Raw genomic sequence first — 26057 nt, 5'->3', positions numbered from 1 at the left:
CTGTCTATCACACGCTCTCTCTCTCGATCTCTCCCTGTCTATCAATCTCTCTCTATCTCTCCCTGTCTATCACATCTCGCTCTCTATCTCTCCCTGTCTATCGCTCTCTCTCTCTCTATCTCTCCCTGTCTATCACACTCTCTCTCTATCTCTCCCTGTCTATCACACTCCCTCTCTTTCTCTCCCTGTCTATCACACTCCCTCTCTCTATCACTCCCTGTCTATCACTCTCTCTCTCTCTCAATCACTCCCTGTCTATCACACACTCGCTCTATCTCTCCCTGTCTATCGCTCTCTCGCTCTCTATCTCTCCCTGTCTATCACACTCTCTCTCTATCTCTTCCTGTCTATCACACTCTCGCTCTCTATCTCTCCCTGTCTATCACTCTCTCTCTCTCTCCCTGTCTATCGCTCTCTCGCTCTCTATCTCTCCCTGTCTATCACACGCTCTCTCTCTCCCTGTCTCTCACACGCTCTCTCTCTCGATCTCTCCCTGTCTATCACACTCTCTCTCTATCTCTCCCTGTCTATCACACTCCCTCTCTCTATCACTCTCCTGTCTATCACTCTCTCTCTCTCTATCTCTCCCTGTCTATCACACACTCGCTCTATCTCTCCCTGTCTATCACACTCTCTCTCTCTATCTCTCCCTGTCTATCACACACTCGCTCTATCACTCCCTGTCTATCACTCTCTCTCTCTATCTCTTCCTGTCCATCACACTCTCGCTCTCTATCTCTCCCTGTCTATCACTCTCTCTCTCTATCTATCCCTGTCTATCACACTCTCTCTCTCTATCTCTCCCTGTCTATCACACTCTCTCGCTCTATCTCTCCCTGTCTATCACACTCTCTCGCTCTATCTCTCCCTGTCTATCATACTCTCTATCTCTCCCTGTCTATCACACACTCTCTCTCTATCTCTCCCTGTCTATCACACTCTCTCGCTCTATCTCTCCCTGTCTATCACACTCTCTATCTCTCCCTGTCTATCACACTCTCTCTCTCTATCTCTCCCTGTCTATCACACTCTCTCCCTATCTATCTCTCCCTGTCTATCACACTCTCTATCTCTCCCTGTCTATCTCTCTCTCTCTCTATCTCTCCCTGTCTATCACTCTCCCTCTCTTTCTCTCCCTATCACTCTCTCTATCTCTCCCTGTCTATCACACGCTCTCTCTCAATCTCTTCCTGTCTATCACACTCTCGCTCTCTATCTCTCCCTGTCTGTCGCTCTCTCTCTCTATCTCTCCCTGTCTATCACACGCTCTCTCTCAATCTCTTCCTGTCTATCACACTCTCGCTCTCTATCTCTCTCTGTCTATCGCTCTCTCTCTCTATCTCTCCCTGTCAATCACACTCTCTCTCTATCTATTACTCCCTGTCCAGCACTCTCTCTCTCTCTATCTCTCCCTGTCTATCACACTCTCTCTCTCTCTCCCCCTGTCTATCGCTCTCTCTCTATCTCTCCCTGTCTATCACTCTCTTTCTCTCGATCTCTCCCTGTCTATCACTCTCTCTCTCTATGACTCCCTGTCTATCACACTCTCTCTATATCTCTCCCTGTCTATCACTCTCTCTCTATCACTCCCTGTCTATCACTCTCTCTCTCGATCTCTCCCTGTCTATCACTCTCTCTCTATCTCTCCCTGTCTATCACACTCTCGCTCTCTATCTCTCCCTGTCTATCACTCTCTCTATCTCTCCCTGTCTATCGCTCTCTCGCTCTCTATCTCTCCCTGTCTATCACACGCTCTCTCTCTCTCCCTGTCTCTCACACGCTCTCTCTCGATCTCTCCCTGTCTATCACACTCTCTCTCTATCTCTCCCTGTCTATCACACTCCCTCTCTCTATCACTCTCCTGTCTATCACTCTCTCTCTATCTCTCCCTGTCTATCACACTCTCTCTCTCTATGACTCCCTGTCTATCACACTCTCTCTCTATCTCTCCCTGTCTATCACTCTCTCTCTATCTCTCCCTGTCTATCGCTCTCTCTCTCTATCTCTCCCTGTCTATCACTCTCTCTCTATCTCTCCCTGTCTATCGCTCTCTCTCTCTATCTCTCCCTGTCTATCACTCTCTTTCTCTCGATCTCTCCCTGTCTATCACTCTTTCTCTCGATCTCTCCCTGTCTATCACTCTCTCTCTATCTCTCCCTGTCTATCGCTCTCTCTCTCTATCTCTCCCTGTCTATCACTCTCTTTCTCTCGATCTCTCCCTGTCTATCACACTCTCTCTCTATCTCTCCCTGTCTATCACTCTCTCTCTATCTCTCCCTGTCTATCACACTCTCTCTCTATCTATTACTCCCTGTCTATCACACTCTCTCTCTATCTCTTCCTGTCTATCACTCTGTCTCCTCTCCCTCTATCACTCCCTGTTTATCACTCTCTCTCTCTATCTCTCCCTGTCTATCACACTCCCTCTCTCTATCTCTCCCTGTCTATCACTCTCTCTCTCTATCTCTCCCTGTCTATCACACTCTCTCTCTATCTATCTCTCCCTGTCTATCGCTCTCTCTCTCTCTATCTCTCCCTGTCTATTGCTCTCTCTCTCTCTATCTCTCCCTGTCTATCGCTCTCTCTATCTATCTCTCCCTGTCTATCGCTCTCTCGCTCTCTATCTCTCCCTGTCTATCACACTCTTTCTCTGCATCTCTCCCTGTCTATCACACTCTCTCTCTATCACTCCCTGTCTATCACTCTCTCTATGACTCCCTGTCTTTCACACACTCTCTCTCTATCACTCCCTGTCTATCACTCTCTCTCTCGATCTCTCCCTGTCTATCACTCTCTCTCTATCTCTCCCTGTCTATCACACTCTCGCTCTCTATCTCTCCCTGTCTATCGCTCTCTCTCTCGATCTCTCCCTGTCTATATCTCTCTATCTCTACCTGTCTATCACACTCTCTCTCTCGATCTCTCCCTGTCTATCACTCTCTCTCTCGATCTCTCCCTGTCTCTCACTCTCTCTCTCGATCTCTCCCTGTCTATCACCCTCTCACTCTATCTCTCCCTGACTATCACTCTCTCTCTCGATCTCTCCCTGTCTCTCACTCTCGCTCTATCTCTCCCTGTCTATCACACTCCCGCTCTCTATCTCTCCCTGTCTATCACACTCTCTCTCTCTCTCTCCCTGTCTATCACTCTCTCTCTCTATCTCTCCCTGTCTATCACACACTCTCTCTCTATCTCTCCCTGTCTATCACTCTCTCTCTCGATCTCTCCCTGTCTATCGCTCTCTCTCTATCTCTCCCTGTCTATCACTCTCTCTCTCTCTATCACTCCCTGTTTATCACTCTCTCTCTCTCTATCTCTATCTGTCTATCACACTCTCTCTCTCGATCTCTCCCTGTCTATCACTCTCTCTCTATCTCTCCCTGTCTATCACACTCTCGCTCTCTATCTCTCCCTGTCTATCACACTCCCGCTCTCTATCTCTCCCTGTCTATCACACTCTCGCTCTCTATCTCTCCCTGTCTATCACACTCTCTCTCTCTCTCCCTGTCTATCACTCTCTCTCTCTATCTCTCCCTGTCTATCACTCTCTCTCTCGATCTCTCCCTGTATATCACTCTCTCTCTCTATCACTCCCTGTCTATCGCTCTCTCTCTATCTCTCCCTGTCTATCACTCTCTCTCTCTCTATCTCTCCCTGTCTATCACACGCTCTCTCTCTCTCTCGATCTCTCCCTGTCTATCACTCTCTCTCTATCTCTCCCTGTCTATCACACTCCCTCTCTCTATCACTCCCTGTCTATCACTCTCTCTCTCTCTCTCCCTGTCTATCACACACTCGCTCTATCTCTCCCTGTCTATCACTCTCTCTCTCTATCTCTTCCTGTCCATCACACTCTCGCTCTCTATCTCTCCCTGTCTATCACTCTCTCTCTCTATCTCTTCCTGTCCATCACACTCTCGCTCTCTATCTCTCCCTGTCTATCACTCTCTCTCGATCTCTCCCTGTCTATCACACTCTCGCTCTCTATCTCTCCCTGTCTATCACACGCTCTCTCTATCTCTCCCTGTCTATCACACTCCCTCTCTCTATCACTCCCTGTCTATCACTCTCTCTCTCTCTCTCTCTCCCTGTCTATTACACACTCGCTCTATCTCTCCCTGTCTATCATTCTCTCTCTCTATCTCTTCCTGTCCATCACACTCTCGCTCTCTATCTTTCCCTGTCTATCACTCTCTCTCTCTATCTCTCCCTGCCTATCACACGCTCTCTCTCTCTCGATCTCTCCCTGTCTATCACTCTCTCTCTATCTCTCCCTGTCTATCACACTCTCGCTCTCTATCTCTCACTGTCTATCGCTCTCTCTCTATCTCTCCCTGTCTATCACACTCCCTCTCTCTATCACTCCCTGTCTATCACTCTCTCTCTCTCTATCTCTCCCTGTCTATCACACTCTCTCGCTCTATCTCTCCCTGTCTATCACACTCTCTCTCTCTATCTCTCCCTGTCTATCACCCTCTCTCTCTATCTCTCCCTGTCTATCACTCTCCCTCTCTTTCTCTCCCTATCTATCGCTCTCTCTATCTCTCCCTGTCTATCACACGCTCTCTCTCAATCTCTTCCTGTCTATCACACTCTCGCTCTCTATCTCTCTCTGTCTATCGCTCTCTCTCTCTATCTCTCCCTGTCTATCACACTCTCTCTCTATCTATTACTCCCTGTCCAGCACTCTCTCTCTCTCTATCTCTCCCTGTCTATCACACACTCTCTCTCTCTCCCTGTCTATCTATCGCTCTCTCTATCTCTCCCTGTCTATCACTCTCTTTCTCTCGATCTCTCCCTGTCTATCACTCTCTCTCTCAATGACTCCCTGTCTATCACACTCTCTCTCTATCTCTCCCTGTCTATCACTCTCTCTCTATCTCTCCCTGTCTATCACTCTCTCTCTATCTCTCCCTGTCTATCACACTCTCTCTCTATCGCTCCCTGTCTATCACTCTCTCTCTATCTCTCCCTGTCTATCACTCTCTCTCTCTCGATCTCTCCCTGTATATCACTCTCTCTCTCTATCACTCCCTGTCTATCGCTCTCTCTCTCTATCTCTCCCTGTCTATCACACTCTCTCTCTATCTCTCCCTGTCTATCACACTCTCGCTCTCTATCTCTCCCTGTCTATCACACTCTCGCTCTCTATCTCTCCCTGTCTATCACACTCTCTCTCTATCTCTCCCTGTCTATCACACACTCTCGCTCTATCTCTCCCTGTCTATCACACTCTCTCTCTCTATCACTCCCTGTCTATCACTCTCTCTCTCTCTCTCTCTCCCTGTCTATCACACACTCGCTCTATCTCTCCCTGTCTATCACTCTCTCTCTCTATCTCTCCCTGTCTCTCACACTCTCTCTCTCTATCTCTCCCTGTCTATCACACTCTCTCGCTCTATCTCTCCCTGTCTATCACACTCTCTCTCTCTATCTCTCCCTGTCTATCACACTCTCTCGCTCTATCTCTCCCTGTCTATCACACTCTCTATCTCTCCCTGTCTATCACCCTCTCTCTCTATCTCTCCCTGTCTATCACTCTCCCTCTCTTTCTCTCCCTATCTATCGCTCTCTCTATCTGTCCCTGTCTATCACATGCTCTCTCTCAATCTCTTCCTGTCTATCACACTCTCGCTCTCTATCTCTCCCTGTCTATCGCTCTCTCTCTCTATCTCTCCCTGTCTATCACACGCTCTCTCAATCTCTTCCTGTCTATCACACTCTCGCTCTCTATCTCTCTCTGTCTATCGCTCTCTCTCTCTATCTCTCCCTGTCTATCACACTCTCTCTCTATCTATTACTCCCTGTCCAGCACTCTCTCTCTCTCTATCTCTCCCTGTCTATCACACTCTCTCTCCCTCTCCCTGTCTATCTATCGCTCTCTCTATCTCTCCCTGTCTATCACACTCTCTCTCTCTCTATCTCTCCCTGTCTATCACTCTCTCTCTCAATGACTCCCTGTCTATCACACTCTCTCTCTATCTCTCCCTGTCTATCACTCTCTCTCTATCTCCCTGACTATCACACACTCTCTCTATCGCTCCCTGTCTATCACTCTCTCTCTATCTCTCCCTGTCTATCACTCTCTCTCTCTCGATCTCTCCCTGTATATCACTCTCTCTCTCTATCACTCCCTGTCTATCGCTCTCTCTCTCTATCTCTCCCTGTCTATCACACTCTCTCTATCTCTCCCTGTCTATCACACTCTCGCTCTCTATCTCTCCCTGTCTATCACACTCTCTCTCTCTCTCCCTGTCTATCACTCTCTCTCGCTATCTCTCCCTGTCTATCACTCTCTCTCTCGATCTCTCCCTGTATATCACTCTCTCTCTCTATCTCTCCCTGTCTATCACACGCTCTCTCTCACTCTCGATCTCTCCCTGTCTATCACTCTCTCTCTATCTCTCCTTGTCTATCACACTCTCGCTCTCTATCTCTCCCTGTCTATCACTCTCTCTCTCTATCTCTTCCTGTCCATCACACTCTCGCTCTCTATCTCTCCCAGTCTCTCACTCTCTCTCTCTATCTCTTCCTGTCCACCACACTCTCGCTCTCTATCTCTCCCTGTCTATCACTCTCTCTCTCTATCTCTCCCTGTCTATCACACGCTCTCTCTCTCTCGATCTCTCCCTGTCTATCACTCTCTCTCTATCTCTCCCTGTCTATCACACTCTCGCTCTCTATCTCTCCCTGTCTATCGCTCTCTCTCTCTATCTCTCCCTGTCTATCACTCTCCCTCTCTCTATCACTCCCTGTCTATAACTCTCTCTCTCTCTCTCTATCTCTCCCTGTCTATCACACACTCACTCTATCGCTCCTTGTCTATCACTCTCTCTCTCTATCTCTTCCTGTCCATCACACTCTCGCTCTCTATCTCTCCCTGTCTATCACTCTCTCTCTATCTCTCCCTGTCTATCACTCTCTCTCTCTCTATCACTCCCTGTTTATCACTCTCTCTCTCTCTATCTCTATCTGTCTATCACACACTCTCTCTCGATCTCTCCCTGTCTATCACTCTCTCTCTATCTCTCCCTGTCTATCACACACTCGCTCTATCTCTCCCTGTCTATCACTCTCTCTCTCTATCTCTCCCTGTCTATCATACTCTCTCTCTCTATCTCTCCCTGTCTATCACTCTCTCTCTCTATCTCTCCCTATCTATCGCTCTCTCTCCCTCTATCTCTCCCTGTCTATCGCTCTCTCTCTATCTCTCCCTGTCTATCACTCTCTCTCTCTATCTCTCCCTATCTATCGCTCTCTCTCCCTCTATCTCTCCCTGTCTATCGCTCTCTCTCTCTATCTCTCCCTGTCTATCACTCTCTCTCTCTATCTCTCCCTGTCTATCACACTGTCTCTCTCTATCTGTCCCTGTCTATCACTCTCTCTCTATCTCTCCATGTCTATCACTCTCTCTCCTCTCTCTCTATCTCTCCCTGTCTATCGCTCTCTCTCTCTATCTTTCCCTGTCTATCACTCTCTTTCTCTATCTCTCCCTGTCTAGCGCTCTCTCTCTCTGTCTCTCCCTGTCGATCGCGCTCTCTCTAACTCTCCCTGTCTATCGCTCTCTCTCTCTCTCTCTCTCTCTCTCTCACTCCCTGTTTATCACTCTCTCTCTCCCTATCTCTCCCTGTCTATCACTCTCTCTCTCTATCACTCCCTGTTTATCACTCTCTCTCTATCTCTCCCTGTCTACCGCTCTCTCTCCATCTCTCTCTAACTATCATTCTTTCTCTCTCTCCCTGCTCTCACTCTCTCTCTTCTATCTCTCTCCCAGTCCATCACTCTCTCTCTATCACTCCCTGTCTATCGCTCTCTCTCTCTTCTATCTCTCCCTATCACTCTCTCTCTCTGTCTGTATCTCTCCCTGTGTCTCACTCTCTCTCGCTCTGTCTATCACTCTTTCTCTCTCTCCCTGCTCTCACTCTCTCTCTTCTATCTATCGCTCTCTCTCTCTATCACTCCCTGTTTATCACTCTCTCTCTCCCTATCTCTCCCTGTCTGTCACTCTCTCTCTATCTCTCCCTGTTTATCACTCTCTCTCTCTATCACTCCCTGTCTATCACTCTCTCTATCACTCCCTGTCTATCACTCTCTCTCTCTATCTCTCCCTGTCTATCACACTCTCTCTCTCTATCACTCCCTGTCTATCACACTCTCTCTCTCTATCACTCCCTGTCTATCACTCTCTCTCTCTATCACTCCCTGTTTATCACTCTCTCTCTTTATCACTCCGTGTCTATCACTCTCTCGCTCTATCTCTCCCTGTCTATCACTCTCTCTCTCTATCACTCCCTGTCTATCGCTCTCTCTCTATCTCTCCCTGTCTACTGCTCTCGCTCTTCTATCTCTCCCTGTCTATCAGTCTCTCTCTGTCTGTATCTCTCCCTGTGTCTCACTCTCTCTCTCTCTCTATCTCTCCCTGTCTATCACTCTCTCTCTCTATCACTCCCTGTCTATCGCTCTCTCTCTCTATCTCTCCCTGTCTATCGCTCTCTCTCTCTATCTCTCCCTGTCTATCGCTCTCTCTCTCTATCTCTCCCTGTCTATCACTCTCTCTCTCTCTCTGTCTGTATCTCTCCCTGTGTCTCACTCTCTCTCTCTCTATCTCTCCCTGTCTATTACTCTCTCTCTCTATCTCTCCCTGACTATCGCTCTCTCACTTCTATCTCTCCCTGTCTATCACTCTCTCTCTCTGTCTGTATCTCTCCCTGTCTATCACTCTCTCTCTATCTCTAACTGTCTATCACACACTCTCTCTCTCTATCTCTCCGTCTATCACTCTCTCTCTTTATCACTCCCTGTTTATCACTCTCTCTCTTTATCACTCCGTGTCTATCACTCTCTCTCTCTATAACTCCCTGTCTATCACTCTCTCTCTTTATCACTCCGTGTCTATCACTCTCTCTCTCTATCTCTCCCTGTCTATCACTCTCTCTCTCTATAACTCCCTGTCTATCGCTCCCTCTCTCTATCTCTCCCTGTCTATCGCTCTCTCTCTCTATCACTCCCTGTTTATTGCTCTCTCTATCACTCCCTGTCGATCGCTCTCTCTCTCTCTCTCCCTGTCTATCGCTCTCTCTCTTCTATCTCTCCCTGTCTATCACTCTCTCTCCTCCCTCTCTATCTCTCCCTGTCTATCGCTCTCTCTCTATCACTCCCTGTTTATCGCTCTCTCTCTCTATCTCTCCCTGTCTATCACTCTCTCTCTCTATCTCTCCCTGTCTATCACTCTCTCTCTATCACTCCCTGTTTATCACTCTCTCTCCTCTCTCTCTATCTCTCCCTGTCTATCGCTCTCTCTCTATATCTCTCCCTGTCTATCGCTCTCTCTCTATCTCTCCCTGTCTATCGCTCTCTCTCTCTCTATCTCTCCCTGTCTATCACTCTCTCTCTCTATCACTCCCTGTTTATCACTCTGGCGCTCTATCTCTCCCTGTCTATCGCTCTCTCTCTTTATCACTCCGTGTCTATCACTCTCTCTCTCTCCCTCTCCCTGTCTATCTCTCTCTCTCTATCTCTCCCTGTCTATCGCTCTCTCTCTCCCTATCTCTCCCTGTCTATCACACACTCTCTCTCTATCTCTCCCTGTCTATCACTGTCTCTCTATCTCTCCCTGTCTATAGCTCTCTCTCTCTATCACTCACTGTTTATCGCTCTCTCTCTATCTCTCCCTGTCTCTCACTCTCTCTCTCTATCTCACCCTGTCTATCACTCTCTCTCTCTATCACTCCCTGTCTATCGCTCTCTCTCTCTATCTCTCCCTGTCTATCGCTCTCTCTCTCTATCTCTCCCTGTCTATCGCTCTCTCTCTCTATCACTCCCTGTTTATCACTCTCTCTCTCTCTCTATCTCTCCCTGTCTATCACTCTCTCTCTCTCTATCACTCCCTGTCTATCGCTCTCTCTCTCTATCTCTCCCTGTCTATCACACTCTCTCTCTATCACTCCCTGTCTATCGCTCTCTCTCTCTATCTCTCCCTGTCTATCACTCAATCTCTCTCTATCACTCCCTGTCTATCACTCTCTCTCTCTATCTCTCCCTGACTATCGCTCTCTCTCTTCTATCTCTCCCTGTCGATCACTCTCTCTCTCTGTCTGTATCTCTCCCTGTGTCTCACTCTCTCTCTCTCTATCTCTCCCTGTCTATCGCTCTCTCTCTCTATCACTCCCTGTTTATAGCTCTCTCTCTCTATCACTCCCTGTCTATCACTCTCTCTCTCTATCACTCCCTGTCTATCACTCTCTCTCTCTATCACTCCCTGTCTATCGCTCTCTCTCTCTATCTCTCCCTGTCTATCACTCTCTCTCTCTCTATCACTCCCTGTCTATCGCTCTCTCTCTCTATCTCTCCCTGTCTATCGCTCTCTCTCTTCTATCTCTCCCTGTCTATCACTCTCTCTCTCTCTGTCTGTATCTCTCCCTGTGTCTCACTCTCTCTCTGTCTCTATCTCTCCCTGTCTATCACTCTCTCTCTCTGTCTGTATCTCTCCCTGTCTATCACTCTCTCTCTATCTCTAAGTGTCTATTACACACACTCTCTCTATCTCTCCGTCTATCACTCTCTCTCTCTATCTCTCCCTGTTTATCACTCTCTCTCTCTATCACTCCCTGTTTATCACTCTCTCTCTTTATCACTCCCTGTCTATCGCTCTCTCTCTCTATCTCTCCCTGTCTATCACTCTCTCTCTCTCTATCTCTCCCTGTCTATCGCTCCCTCTCTCTATCTCTCCCTGTCTATCGCTCTCTCTCTCTATCACTCCCTGTTTATTGCTCTCTCTCTCTCTCTCCCTGTCTATCGCTCTCTCTCTTCTATCTCTCCCTGTCTATCACTCTCTCTCCTCTCTCTCTATCTCTCCCTGTCTATCGCTCTCTCTCTATCACTCCCTGTTTATCGCTCTCTCTCTCTCTCTCCCTGTCTATCGCTCTCTCTCTTCTATCTCTCCCTGTCTATCACTCTCTCTCCTCTCTCTCTATCTCTCCCTGTCTATCGCTCTCTCTCTCTATCTTTCCCTGTCTATCACTCTCTCTCTCTATCTCTCCCTGTCTATCGCTCTCTCTCTCTGTCTCTCCCTGTCGATCGCGCTCTCTCTATCTCTCCCTGTCTATCGCTCTCTCTCTCTCTCTCTCTCACTCCCTGTTTATCACTCTCTCTCTCCCTATCTCTCCCTGTCTATCACTCTCTCTCTCTATCACTCCCTGTTTATCACTCTCTCTATCTCTCCCTGTCTACCGCTCTCTCTCCATCTCTCTCTAACTATCATTCTTTCTCTCTCTCCCTGCTCTCACTCTCTCTCTTCTATCTCTCTCCCAGTCCATCACTCTCTCTCTATCATTCCCTGTCTATCGCTCTCTCTCTCTTCTATCTCTCCCTATCACTCTCTCTCTCTGTCTGTATCTCTCCCTGTGTCTCACTCTCTCTCTCTCTCTATCTCTCCCTGTCTATCACTCTCTCTCTCTATCACTCCCTGTCTATCGCTCTCTCTCTCTATCACTCCCTGTCTATCGCTCTCTCTCTCTATCTCTCCCTGTCTATCACTCTCTCTCTCTATCACTCCCTGTCTATCACTCTCTCTCTCTATCTCTCCCTGTCTATCGCTCTCTCTCTCTATCTCTCCCTGACTATCGCTCTCTCACTTCTATCTCTCCCTGTCTATCACTCTCTCTCTCTGTCTGTATCTCTCCCTGTCTATCACTCTCTCTCTATCTCTAACTGTCTATCACACACTCTCTCTCTATCTCTCCGTCTATCACTCTCTCTCTCTATCTCTCCCTGTCTATCGCTCTCTCTCTCTCTCACTCCCTGTCTATCACTCTCTCCCTCTATAACTCCCTGTCTATCACTCTCTCTCTCTATCTCTCCCTGTCTATCACTCTCTCTCTCTATAACTCCCTGTCTATCACTCTCTCTCTCTCTCTCTATCTCTCCCTGTCTATCGCTCCCTCATTCTATCTCTCCCTGTCTATCGCTCTCTCTCTCTATCACTCCCTGTTTATTGCTCTCTCTATCACTCCCTGTCGATCGCTCTCTCTCTCTCTCTCCCTGTCTATCGCTCTCTCTCTTCTATCTCTCCCTGTCTATCACTCTCTCTCCTCCCTCTCTATCTCTCCCTGTCTATCGCTCTCTCTCTATCACTCCCTGTTTATCGCTCTCTCTCTCTATCTCTCCCTGTCTATCACTCTCTCTCTCTATCTCTCCCTGTCTATCACTCTCTCTCTATCACTCCCTGTTTATCACTCTCTCTCCTCTCTCTCTATCTCTCCCTGTCTATCGCTCTCTCTCTATCTCTCCCTGTCTATCGCTCTCTCTCTATCTCTCCCTGTCTATCGCTCTCTCTCTCTCTATCTCTCCCTGTCTATCACTCTCTCTCTCTATCACTCCCTGTTTATCACTCTGGCGCTCTATCTCTCCCTGTCTATCGCTCTCTCTCTTTATCACTCCGTGTCTATCACTCTCTCTCTCTCCCTCTCCCTGTCTATCTCTCTCTCTCTATCTCTCCCTGTCTATCGCTCTCTCTCTCCCTATCTCTCCCTGTCTATCACACACTCTCTCTCTATCTCTCCCTGTCTATCACTGTCTCTCTATCTCTCCCTGTCTATAGCTCTCTCTCTCTATCACTCACTGTTTATCGCTCTCTCTCTATCTCTCCCTGTCTCTCACTCTCTCTCTCTATCTCACCCTGTCTATCACTCTCTCTCTCTATCACTCCCTGTCTATCGCTCTCTCTCTCTATCTCTCCCTGTCTATCGCTCTCTCTCTCTATCTCTCCCTGTCTATCGCTCTCTCTCTCTATCACTCCCTGTTTATCACTCTCTCTCTGTCTCTCTATCTCTCCCTGTCTATCACTCTCTCTCTCTCTATCACTCCCTGTCTATCGCTCTCTCTCTCTATCTCTCCCTGTCTATCACACTCTCTCTCTATCACTCCCTGTCTATCGCTCTCTCTCTCTATCTCTCCCTGTCTATAGCTCTCTCTCTCTGTCACTCACTGTTTATCGCTCTCTCTCTATCTCTCCCTGTCTCTCACTCTCTCTCTCTCTATCTCACCCTGTCTATCACTCTCTCTCTCTATCACTCCCTGTCTATCGCTCTCTCTCTCTATCTCTCCCTGTCTATCGCTCTCTCTCTCTATCTCTCCCTGACTATCGCTCTCTCTCTCTATCACTCCCTGTCTATCGCTCTCTCTCTCTATCTCTATCTCTCCCTGTCTATCACCCTCTCTCTCTCTATCACTCCCTGTCTATCGCTCTCTCTCTCTATCTCTCCCTGTCTATCGCTCTCTCTCTTCTATCTCTCCCTGTCTATCGCTCTCTCTCTCTATCTCTCCCTGTCTATCACTCAATCTCTCTCTATCACTCCCTGTCTATCACTCTCTCTCTCTATCTCTCCCTGACTATCGCTCTCTCTCTTCTATCTCTCCCTGTCGATCACTCTCTCTCTCTGTCTGTATCTCTCCCTGTGTCTCACTCTCTCCCTCTCTATCTCTCCCTGTCTATCGCTCTCTCTCTCTATCACTCCCTGTTTATAGCTCTCTCTCTCTATCACTCCCTGTCTATCACTCTCTCTCTCTATCACTCCCTGTCTATCACTCTCTCTCTCTATCACTCCCTGTCTATCGCTCTCTCTCTCTATCTCTCCCTGTCTATCACTCTCTCTCTCTATCACTCCCTGTCTATCGCTCTCTCTCTCTATCTCTCCCTGTCTATCGCTCTCTCTCTTCTATCTCTCCCTGTCTATCACTCTCTCTCTCTCTCTCTGTCTGTATCTCTCCCTGTGTCTCACTCTCTCTCTCTCTATCTCTCCCTGTCTATCACTCTCTCTCTCTATCTCTCCCTGACTATCGCTCTCTCTCTTCTATCTCTCCCTGTCTATCACTCTCTCTCTCTGTCTGTATCTCTCCCTGTCTATCACTCTCTCTCTATCTCTAAGTGTCTATTACACACTCTCTCTCTATCTCTCCGTCTATCACACTCTCTCTCTATCTCTCCCTGTTTATCACTCTCTCTCTCTATCACTCCCTGTTTATCACTCTCTCTCTTTATCACTCCCTGTCTATCGCTCTCTCTCTCTATCTCTCCCTGTCTATCACTCTCTCTCTCTCTATCTCTCCCTGTCTATCGCTCCCTCTCTCTATCTCTCCCTGTCTATCGCTCTCTCTCTCTATCACTCCCTGTTTATTGCTCTCTCTCTCTCTCTCCCTGTCTATCGCTCTCTCTCTTCTATCTCTCCCTGTCTATCACTCTCTCTCCTCTCTCTCTATCTCTCCCTGTCTATCGCTCTCTCTCTCTATCACTCCCTGTTTATCGCTCTCTCTCTCTCTCTCCCTGTCTATCGCTCTCTCTCTTCTATCTCTCCCTGTCTATCACTCTCTCTCCTCTCTCTCTATCTCTCCCTGTCTATCGCTCTCTCTATCACTCCCTGTTTTTCGCTCTCTCTCTCTATCTCTCCCTGTCTATCACTCTCTCTCTCTATCTCTCCCTGTCTATCGCTCTCTCTCTATCTCTCCCTGTCTATCGCTCTCTCTCTCTCTATCTCTCCCTGTCTATCACTCTCTCTCTCTATCACTCCCTGTTTATCACTCTCTCTCTCTATCTCTCCCTGTCTATCGCTCTCTCTCTCTATCACTCCCTGTTTATCACTCTCTCTCCTCTCTCTCTATCTCTCCCTGTCTATCGCTCTCTCTCTCTCTATCTCTCCCTGTCTATCACTCTCTCTCTCTATCACTCCCTGTTTATCACTCTCTCTCTCTATCTCTCCCTGTCTATCACTCTCTCTCTCTCTCTATCTCTCCCTGTCTATCACACGCTCTCTCTATCACTCCCTGTTTATCCCTCTCTCTCTCTCTATCTCTCCCTGTCTATCGCTCTCTCTCTATCTCTCCCTGTCTATCGCTCTCTCTCTCTCTATCTCTCCCTGTCTATCACTCTCTCTCTCTATCTCTCCCTGTCTATCGCTCTCTCTCTCTATCACTCCCTGTTTATCACTCTCTCTCCTCTCTCTCTATCTCTCCCTGTCTATCACTCTCTCTCTCTATCTCTCCCTGACTATCGCTCTCTCTCTTCTATCTCTCCCTGTCTATCACTCTCTCTCTCTCTCTCTATCTCTCCCTGTCTATCACTCTCTCTCTCTATCACTCCCTGTTTATCACTCTCTCTCTCTATCTCTCCCTGTCTATCACTCTCTCTGTCTCTATCTCTCCCTGTCTATCACACGCTCTCTCTATCACTCCCTGTTTATCACTCTCTCTCTCTCTATCTCTCCCTTTCTATCGCTCTCTCTCTCTCTCTCCCCCTGTCTATCACTCTCTCTCTCCCTATCTCTCTCTGTCTATCACACTCTCTCTCTCTATCTCTCCCTGTCTATCACACTCTCTCTCTCTATCTCTCCCTGTCTATCGCTCCCTCTCTCTATCACTCCCTGTTTATCACTCTCTCTCCTCTCTCTCTATCTCTCCCTGTCTATCACTGTCTCTCTATCTCTCCCTGTCTCTCACTCTCTCTCTCTCTATCTCACCCTGTCTATCACTCTCTCTCTCTATCACTCCCTGTCTATCGCTCTCTCTCTCTATCTCTCCCTGTCTATCGCTCTCTCTCTCTATCTCTCCCTGTCTATCGCTCTCTCTCTCTATCACTCCCTGTTTATCACTCTCTCTCCCTCTCTATCTCTCCCTGTCTATCACACTCTATCTCTCTATCTCTCCCTGTCTATCGCTCCCGCTATCTATCACTCCCTGTTTATCACTCTCTCTCTCTATCACTCCCTGTTTATCACTCTCTCACCTCTCTCTCTATCTCTCCCTGTCTATCGCTCTCTCTCTCTCTATCTCTCCCTGTTTATCACTCTCCTCTCTCTCTATCTCTCCCTGTTTATCGCTCTCTCTCTCTATCTCTCCCTGTCTATCACTCTCTCTCTCTATCACTCCCTGTTTATCACTCTCTCTCCTCTCTCTCTATCTCTCTCTGTCTATCACTCTTTCTCTCTCTCCCTGCTCTCACTCTCTCTCTTCTATCTATCGCTCTCTCTCTCTCTATCACTCCCTGTTTATCACTCTCTCTCTCTATCTCTCCCTGTCTATCGCTCACTCTCTCCATCTCTCCCTGTCTATCGCTCTCTCTCTCTATCTCACCCTGTTCATTGCTCTCTCGCTCCATCACTCCCTGTTTATCACTCTCTCTCGCTATCACTCCCTGTTTATCACTCTCTCTCTCTATCTCTCCCTGTCTATCACTCTCTCTCTCGCTATCACTCCCTGTTTATCACTCTCTCTCTCTATCTCTCCCTGTCTACCGCTCTCTCTCTCTCTATCTCTCCCTGTTTATCACTCTCTCTCCTCTCTCTCTATCTCTCCCTGTCTATCGCTCTCTCTCTCTCTATCTCTCCCTGTCTATCGCTCTCTCTCGCTATCACTCCCTGTTTATCGCTCTCTCTCTCTATCACTCCCTGTCTATCGCTCTCTCTCTCTATCTCTCTCCCTATCACTCTCTCTCTCTGTCTGTATCTCTCCCTGTGTCTCACTCTCTCTCTCTCTATCTCTCCCTGTCTATCACTCTCTCTTTCTATCTCTTCCTGTCTATCACTCTCTCTCTTTCTATCTCTCCCTGTCTATCACTCTCTCTCTATCTCTCCCTGTCTATCACTCTCTCTCTCTATCACTCCCTGTTTATCGCTCTCTCTCTTCTATCTCTCCCTGTCTATCACTCTCTCTCTCTGTCTGTATCTCTCCCTGTATCTCACTCTCTCTCTCTCTATCTCTCCCAGTCTATCGCTCTCTCTCTATTACTCCCTGTTTATCGCTCTCTCTCTCTCTCTATCACTCCCTGTCTATCGCTCTCTCCATCACTCCCTGTCTATCGCTCTCTCTCTCTATCTCTCCCTGTCTATCACACTCTCTCTCTATCACTCCCTGTCTATCGCTCTCTCTCTATCTCTCCCTGACTATCGCTCTCTCTCTTCTATCTCTCCCTGTCTATCACTCTCTCTCTCTGTCTCTATCTCCCTGTGTCTCACTCTCTCTCTCTCTATCTCTCCCTGTCTATCGCTCTCTCTCTCTTTCACTCCCTGTCTATCACTCTCGCTCTCTCCCTCTCACTGTCTCTCACTCTCTCTCTCTATCACTCCCTGTCTATCGCTCTCTCTCTCTATCTCTCCCTGTCTATCACTCTCTCTCTCTGACTGTATCTCTCCCTGTCTATCACTCTCTCTCTATCTCTAACTGTCTATCACACACTCTCTCTCTATCTCTCCGTCTATCACTCTCTCTCTCTATCTCTCCCTGTTTATCACTCTCTCTCTTTATCACTCCCTGTTTATCACTCTCTCTCTTTATCACTCCGTGTCTATCACTCTCTCTCTCTATAACTCCCTGTCTATCACTCTCTCTCTTTATCACTCCGTGTCTATCACTCTCTCTCTCTATAAATCCCTGTCTATCACTCTCTCTCTTTATCACTCCGTGTCTATCACTCTCTCTCTCTATCTCTCCCTGTCTATCACTCTCTCTCTCTATAACTCCCTGTCTATCACTCTCTCTCTCTATCACTCCCTGTTTATCGCTCTCTCTCTCTATCTCTCCCTGTCTATCGCTCTCTCTCTCTCTCACTCCCTGTCTATCACTCTCTCTCTCTATAACTCCCTGTCTATCACTCTCTCTCTCTATAACTCCCTGTCTATCACTCTCTCTCTCTATCTCTCCCTGTCTATCACTCTCTCTCTCTATAACTCCCTGTCTATCACTCTCTCTCTCTCTCTATCTCTCCCTGTCTATCGCTCCCTCTCTCTATCTCTCCCTGTCTATCGCTCTCTCTCTCTATCACTCCCTGTTTATTGCTCTCTCTATCACTCCCTGTCGATCGCTCTCTCTCTCTCTCTCCCTGTCTATCGCTCTCTCTCTTCTATCTCTCCCTGTCTATCACTCTCTCTCCTCTCTCTCTATCTCTCCCTGTCTATCGCTCTCTCTCTATCACTCCCTGTTTATCGCTCTCTCTCTCTATCTCTCCCTGTCTATCACTCTCTCTCTCTATCTCTCCCTGTCTATCACTCTCTCTCTATCACTCCCTGTTTATCACTCTCTCTCCTCTCTCTCTATCTCTCCCTGTCTATCACTCTCTCTCTCTATTACTCCCTGTTTATCACTCTCGCGCTCTATCTCTCCCTGTCTATCGCTCTCTCTCTTTATCACTCCGTGTCTATCACTCTCTCTCTCCCTATCTCTCCCTGTCTATCACACACTCTCTCTCTATCTCTCCCTGTCTATCACTCTCTCTCTATCTCTCCCTGTCTATCACTCTCTCTCTATCTCTCCGTGTCTATCGCTCTCTCTCTCTCTATCTCTCCCCGTCTATCGCTCTCTCTCTCTTCTATCTCTCCCTGTCTATCGCTCTCTCTCTCTCTGTCTCTCCCTGTCTATCGCTCTCTCTCTCTATCACTCCCTGTTTATCACTCTCTCTCTTTATCACTCCCTGTCTATCGCTCTCTCTCTCTATCTCTCCCTGTCTATCACACGCTCTCTATATCACTCCCTGTTTATCACTCTCTCTCTCTATCTCTCCCTGTCTATCGCTCTCTCTCTCTCTCTCCCCCTGTCTATCACTCTCTCTCTCCCTATCTCTCCCTGTCTATCACACTCTCTCTCTCTATCTCTCCCTGTCTATCACACTCTCTCTCTATCTCTCCCTGTCTATCGCTCCCTCTCTCTATCACTCCCTGTTTATCACTCTCTCTCCTCTCTCTCTATCTCTCCCTGTCTATCACTCTCTCTATCTCTCCCTGTCTATAGCTCTCTCTCTCTATCACTCACTGTTTATCGCTCTCTCTCTATCTCTCCCTGTCTCTCACTCTCTCTCTCTCTATCTCACCCTGTCTATCACTCTCTCTCTCTATCACTCCCTGTCTATCGCTCTCTCTCTCTATCTCTCCCTGTCTATCGCTCTCTCTCTCTATCTCTCCCTGACTATCGCTCTCTCTCTCTATCACTCCCTGTCTATCGCTCTCTCTCTCTATCTCTATCTCTCCCTGTCTATCACCCTCTCTCTCTCTATCACTCCCTGTCTATCGCTCTCTCTCTCTATCTCTCCCTGTCTATCGCTCTCTCTCTTCTATCTCTCCCTGTCTATCGCTCTCTCTCTCTCTATCTCTCCCTGTCTATCGCTCTCTCTCTCTCTATCTCTCCCTGTCTATCACTCTCTCTCTCTATCACTCCCTGTTTATCACTCTCTCTCTCTATCTCTCCCTGTCTATCGCTCTCTCTCTCTATCACTCCCTGTTTATCACTCTCTCTCCTCTCTCTCTATCTCTCCCTGTCTATCGCTCTCTCTCTCTCTATCTCTCCCTGTCTATCACTCTCTCTCTCTATCACTCCCTGTTTATCACTCTCTCTCTCTATCTCTCCCTGTCTATCACTCTCTCTCTCTCTCTATCTCTCCCTGTCTATCACACGCTCTCTCTATCACTCCCTGTTTATCACTCTCTCTCTCTCTATCTCTCCCTGTCTATCGCTCTCTCTCTATCTCTCCCTGTCTATCGCTCTCTCTCTCTCTATCTCTCCCTGTCTATCACTCTCTCTCTCTATCTCTCCCTGTTTATCACTCTCTCTCTCTATCTCTCCCTGTCTATCGCTCTCTCTCTCTATCACTCCCTGTTTATCACTCTCTCTCCTCTCTCTCTATCTCTCCCTGTCTATCGCTCTCTCTCTCTCTATCTCTCCCTGTCTATCACTCTCTCTCTCTATCACTCCCTGTTTATCACTCTCTCTCTCTATCTCTCCCTGTCTATCACTCTCTCTGTCTCTATCTCTCCCTGTCTATCACACGCTCTCTCTATCACTCCCTGTTTATCACTCTCTCTCTCTCTATCTCTCCCTGTCTATCGCTCTCTCTCTCTCTCTCCCCCTGTCTATCACTCTCTCTCTCCCTATCTCTCCCTGTCTATCACACTCTCTCTCTCTATCTCTCCCTGTCTATCACACTCTCTCTCTCTATCTCTCCCTGTCTATCGCTCCCTCTCTCTATCACTCCCTGTTTATCACTCTCTCTCCTCTCTCTCTATCTCTCCCTGTCTATCACTGTCTCTCTATCTCTCCCTGTCTCTCACTCTCTCTCTCTCTTTCTCACCCTGTCTATCACTCTCTCTCTCTATCACTCCCTGTCTATCGCTCTCTCTCTCTATCTCTCCCTGTCTATCGCTCTCTCTCTCTATCTCTCCCTGTCTATCGCTCTCTCTCTCTATCACTCCCTGTTTATCACTCTCTCTCCCTCTCTATCTCTCCCTGTCTATCACACTCTATCTCTCTATCTCTCCCTGTCCATCGCTCCCGCTATCTATCACTCCCTGTTTATCACTCTCTCTCTCTATCACTCCCTGTTTATCACTCTCTCACCTCTCTCTCTATCTCTCCCTGTCTATCGCTCTCTCTCTCTCTATCTCTCCCTGTTTATCACTCTCCTCTCTCTCTATCTCTCCCTGTTTATCGCTCTCTCTCTCTATCTCTCCCTGTCTATCACTCTCTCTCTCTATCACTCCCTGTTTATCACTCTCTCTCCTCTCTCTCTATCTCTCTCTGTCTATCACTCTTTCTCTCTCTCCCTGCTCTCACTCTCTCTCTTCTATCTATCGCTCTCTCTCTCTCTATCACTCCCTGTTTATCACTCTCTCTCTCTATCTCTCCCTGTCTATCGCTCACTCTCTCCATCTCTCCCTGTCTATCGCTCTCTCTCTCTATCTCACCCTGTTCATTGCTCTCTCGCTCCATCACTCCCTGTTTATCACTCTCTCTCGCTATCACTCCCTGTTTATCACTCTCTCTCTCTATCTCTCCCTGTCTACCGCTCTCTCTCTCTCTATCTCTCCCTGTCTATCGCTCTCTCTCGCTATCACTCCCTGTTTATCGCTCTCTCTCTCTATCACTCCCTGTCTATCGCTCTCTCTCTCTATCTCTCTCCCTATCACTCTCTCTCTCTGTCTGTATCTCTCCCTGTGTCTCACTCTCTCTCTCTATCTCTCCCTGTCTATCACTCTCTCTTTCTATCTCTTCCTGTCTATCACTCTCTCTCTTTCTATCTCTCCCTGTCTATCACTCTCTCTCTATCTCTCCCTGTCTATCACTCTCTCTCTCTATCACTCCCTGTTTATCGCTCTCTCTCTTCTATCTCTCCCTGTCTATCACTCTCTCTCTCTGTCTGTATCTCTCCCTGTATCTCACTCTCTCTCTCTCTCTCTATCTCTCCCAATCTATCGCTCTCTCTCTATTACTCCCTGTTTATCGCTCTCTCTCTCTCTCTATCACTCCCTGTCTATCGCTCTCTCCATCACTCCCTGTCTATCGCTCTCTCTCTCTATCTCTCCCTGTCTATCACACTCTCTCTCTATCACTCCCTGTCTATCGCTCTCTCTCTATCTCTCCCTGACTATCGCTCTCTCTCTTCTATCTCTCCCTGTCTATCACTCTCTCTCTCTGTCTCTATCTCCCTGTGTCTCACTCTCTCTCTCTCTATCTCTCCCTGTCTATCGCTCTCTCTCTCTATCTCTCCCTGTCTATCGCTCGCTCTCTATCTCTCCCTGTCTATCGCTCTCTCTCTCTATCACTCCCTGTTTATCACTCTCTCTCCTCTCTCTATCTCTCCCTGTCTATCGCTCTCTCTCTATCTCTCCCTGTCTATCACTCTCTCTCTATCACTCCCTGTTTATCACTCTCTCTCTCTATCTCTCCCTGTCTATCGCTCTCTCTCTCTATCACTCCCTGTTTATCACTCTCTCTCTCTATCTCTCCCTGTCTATCGCTCTCTCTCTCTATCACTTCCTGTTTATCACTCTCTCTCCTCTCTCTATCTCTCCCTGTCTGTCGCTCTCTCTCTATCTCTCCCTGTCTATCACTCTCTCTCTATCACTCCCTGTTTATCGCTCTCTCTCTCTATCTCTCCCTGTCTATCACTCTCTCTCTCTATCTCTCACTGTCTATCACTCTCTCTTTCTATCACTCCATGCTTATCGCTCTCTCTCTCTCTCTCTCCCTGTCTATCGCTCTCTCTCTCTATCTCTCCCTGTCTATCGCTCTCTCACTCTATCTCTCCCTGTCTATCGCTCTCTCTCTCTCTCTCTCACTCCCTGTCTATCGCTCTCTCTCTCTATCACTCCCTGTCTATCACTCTCTGTCTCTATCTCTCCCTGTCTATCGCTCTCTCTCTCTCTATCTCTCCCTGTCTATCGCTCTCTCTCTCTCGCTCCCTGTCTCTCACTCTCTCTCTCCCTCTCCCTGTCTATCTCTCTCTCTCTCTCCCTCTCCCTGTCTATCGCTCTCTCTTTCTATCACTCCCTGTTTCTCGCTCTCTCTCTCTATTTCTCCCTGTCTATCGCTCTCTCTCTATCTCTCCCTGTCTATCGCTCTCTCTCTCTATCTCTCCCTGTCTACCGCTCTCTCTCTATCTCTCTCTATCTATCACTCTTTCTCTCTCTCCCTGCTCTCACTCTGTCTCTTCTATCTCTCTCCCTGTCTGTCACTCTCTCTCCCTCTCCTTGTCTATCACTCTCTCTCTCTCCCTGTCTATCACTCTCTCTCTCTCACTCCCAGTCTATCACACTCTCTCTCCATCTGTCCCTGTCTATCACAAAATCTCTATCTCTCACTGTCTATCACACTCTCTCTCTCTATCTGTATCTATCTCTCCCTGCCTATCGCTCTCTCTCTATCTCTCCCTGTCTATCACTCTCTCTCCTCTCTCTGACTCCCTGTTTATCACTCTCTTTCTTCTATCTCTCCCTGTCTATCGCTCTCTCTCTCTGTCTCTCCCTGTCTATCACTCTCTCTCTATCTCTCCCTGTCTATCACTCTCTCTCTATCACTCCCTGTTTATCACTCTCTCTCTCTCTGTCTCTCCCTGTCTGTCGCTCTTTCTCTATCTCTCCCTGTCTATCGCTCTCACTCTATCTCTCCCTGTCTATCACTCTCTTTCTCTATCTCTCTCTATCAATCACTCTTTCTCTCTCTCCCTGCTGTCACTCTCTCTCTTCTGTCTCTCCCTGTCTATCACTCTCTCTCTCTATCTCTCCCTGTCTATCGCGCTCTCTCTCTCTATCTCTCCCTGTCTATCGCTCTCTCTCTCTGTCTCTCCCTGTCTATCACTCTCTCTCTATCTCTCCCTGTCTATCACTCTCTCTCTATCACTCCCTGTTTATCACTCTCTCTCTCTCTCTCTATCTCTCCCTGTCTATCACTCTCTCTCTCTATCTCTCTCTATCAATCACTCTTTCTCTCTCTCCCTGCTGTCACTCTCTCTCTTCTGTCTCTCCCTGTCTATCACTCTCTCTCTCTATCTCTCCCTGTCTATCGCGCTCTCTCTCTCTCTATCTCTCCCTGTCTATCGCTCTCTCTCTCTCTCTCCCTGTCTATCACACTCTCTCTCTATCTCTCCCTGTCTATCGCCCTTTCTCTCTCTCTCACTCCCTGTCTATCGCTCTCTCTCTCTCTCTATCACTCCCTGTCTATCACACTGTCTCTCCCTATCTGTCCCTGTCGATCGCGCTCTCTCTATCTCTCCCTGTCTATCGCTCTCTCTCTCTCTCTCTCTCTCTCACTCCCTGTTTATCACTCTCTCTCCCTAGCTCTCCCTGTCTATCACTCTCTCTCTCTATCACTCCCTGTTTATCACTCTCTCTCTCTATCTCTCCCTGTCTACCGCTCTCTCTCTATATCTCTCTAACTATCATTCTTTCTCTCTCTCCCTGCTCTCACTCTCTCTTCTATCTCTCTCCCAGTCTATCACTCTCTCTCTATCACTCCCTGTCTATCGCTCTCTCTCTCTTCTATCTCTCCCTATCACTCTCTCTCTCTGTCTGTATCTCTCCCTGTGTCTCACTCTCTCTATCTCTGTCTATCACTCTTTCTCTCTCTCCCTGCTCTCACTCTCTCTCTTCTATCTATCGCTCTCTCTCTCTATCACTCCCTGTTTATCACTCTCTCTCTCCCTATCTCTCCCTGTCTGTCACTCTCTCTCTATCTCTCCCTGTCTATCACTCTCTCTCTCTATCACTCACTGTCTATCACTCTCTCTCTCTATCTCTCCCTGTCTATCACACTCTCTCTGTCACTCCCTGTCTATCACACTCTCTCTCTATCACTCCCTGTCTATCACTCTCTCTCTCTATCTCTCCCTGTTTATCACTCTCTCTCTTTATCACTCCCTGTCTATCGCTCTCTCTCTCTATCTCTCCCTGTCTACCGCTCTCTCTCTTCTATCTCTCCCTGTCTATCACTCTCTGTGTCTGTATCTCTCCCTGTGTCTCACTCTCTCTCTCTCTCTATCTCTCCCTGTCTATCACTCTCTCTCTCTATCACTCACTGTCTATCGCTCTCTCTCTCTATCTCTCCCTGTCTATCACTCTCTCTCTCTATCACTCCCTGTCTATCACTCTCTCTCTCTATCACTCCCTGTCTATCGCTCTCTCTCTCTCTATCTCTCCCTGTCTATCACTCTCTCTCTATCACTCCCTGTCTATCGCTCTCTCTCTCTATCTCTCCCTGTCTATCGCTCTCTCTCTTCTATCTCTCCCTGTCTATCACACTCTCTCTCTCTCTGTCTGTATCTCTCCCTGTGTCTCTCTCTCTCTCTCTCTATCTCTCCCTGTCTATCACTCTCTCTCTCTATCACTCACTGTCTATCGCTCTCTCTCTCTATCTCTCCCTGTCTATCACTCTCTCTCTCGATCACTCCCTGTCTATCACTCTCTCTCTCTATCACTCCCTGTCTATCGCTCTCTCTCTCTCTCTATCTCTCCCTGTCTATCACTCTCTCTCTCTATCTCTCCCTGACTATCGCTCTCTCTTCTATCTCTCCCTGTCTATCACTCTCTCTCTCGATCACTCCCTGTCTATCACTCTCTCTCTCTATCACTCCCTGTCTATCGCTCTCTCTCTCTCTCTATCTCTCCCTGTCTATCACTCTCTCTCTCTATCTCTCCCTGACTATCGCTCTCTCTTCTATCTCTCCCTGTCTATCACTCTCTCTCTCTGTCTGTATCTCTCCCTGTCTATCACTCTCTCTCTATCTCTAATGTCTATCACACACTCTCTCTCTATCTCTCCGTCTATCACTCTCTCTCTCTATCTCTCCCTGTTTATCACTCTCTCTCTTTATCACTCCGTGTCTATCACTCTCTCTCTCTATCTCTCCCTGTCTATCACTCTCTCTCTCGATAACTCCCTGTCTATCACTCTCTCTCTTTATCACACCGTGTCTATCACTCTCCCTCCCTATCTCTCCCTGTCTATCACTCTCTCTCTCTATAACTCCCTGTCTATCACTCTCTCTCTCTATCTCTCCCTGTTTATCGCTCTCTCTCTCTATCTCTCCCTGTCTATCGCTCTCTCTCTCTCTCACTCCCTGTCTATCACTCTCTCTCTCTATAACTCCCTGTCTATCACTCTCTCTCTCTATAACTCCCTGTTTATCACTCTCTCTCTCTCTCTGTCTCTCCCTGTCTATCGCTCTTTCTCTATCTCTCCCTGTCTATCGCTCTCACTCTATCTCTCCCTGTCTATCACTTTCTTTCTCTATCTCTCTCTATCAATCACTCTTTCTCTCTCTCCCTGCTGTCACTCTCTCTCTTCTGTCTCTCCTTGTCTATCACTCTCTCTCTCTATCTCTCCCTGTCTATCGCGCTCTCTCTCTCTATCTCTCCCTGTCTATCGCTCTCTCTCTCTCTCTCTCTCCCTGTCTATCACACTCTCTCTCTATCTCTCCCTGTCTATCGCCCTTTCTCTCTCTCTCACTCCCTGTCTATCGCTCTCTCTCTCTATCTCTCCCTGTCTATCACTCTCTCTCTCTCTATCTCTCCCTGTCTATCGCTCTCTCTCTCTCTCCCTGTCTATCGCTCTCTCTCTCTCTATCGCTCCCTGTCTCTCACTCTCTCTCTCCCTCTCCCTGTCTATCACTCTCTCTCTCTCTCTCCCTCTCCCTGTCTATCGCTCCCTCTCTCTCACTCCCTGTCTATCGCTCTCTCTCTCTATCTCTCCCTTTCTATCACTCTCTCTCTCTCTCTCCCTCTCCCTGTCTATCGCTCCCTCTCTCTCAC

The sequence above is a fragment of the Chiloscyllium plagiosum genome, unplaced genomic scaffold, assembly GCF_037043375.1.
Source record: "Chiloscyllium plagiosum isolate Xiang-an unplaced genomic scaffold, Cpla_swu_hap1 HiC_scaffold_49, whole genome shotgun sequence".
In the NCBI taxonomy this organism is placed as follows: Eukaryota; Metazoa; Chordata; class Chondrichthyes; order Orectolobiformes; family Hemiscylliidae; genus Chiloscyllium; species Chiloscyllium plagiosum.
The sequence above is the reverse complement of the archived record's forward strand: the minus strand, read 5'-3'. Positions refer to the sequence as shown.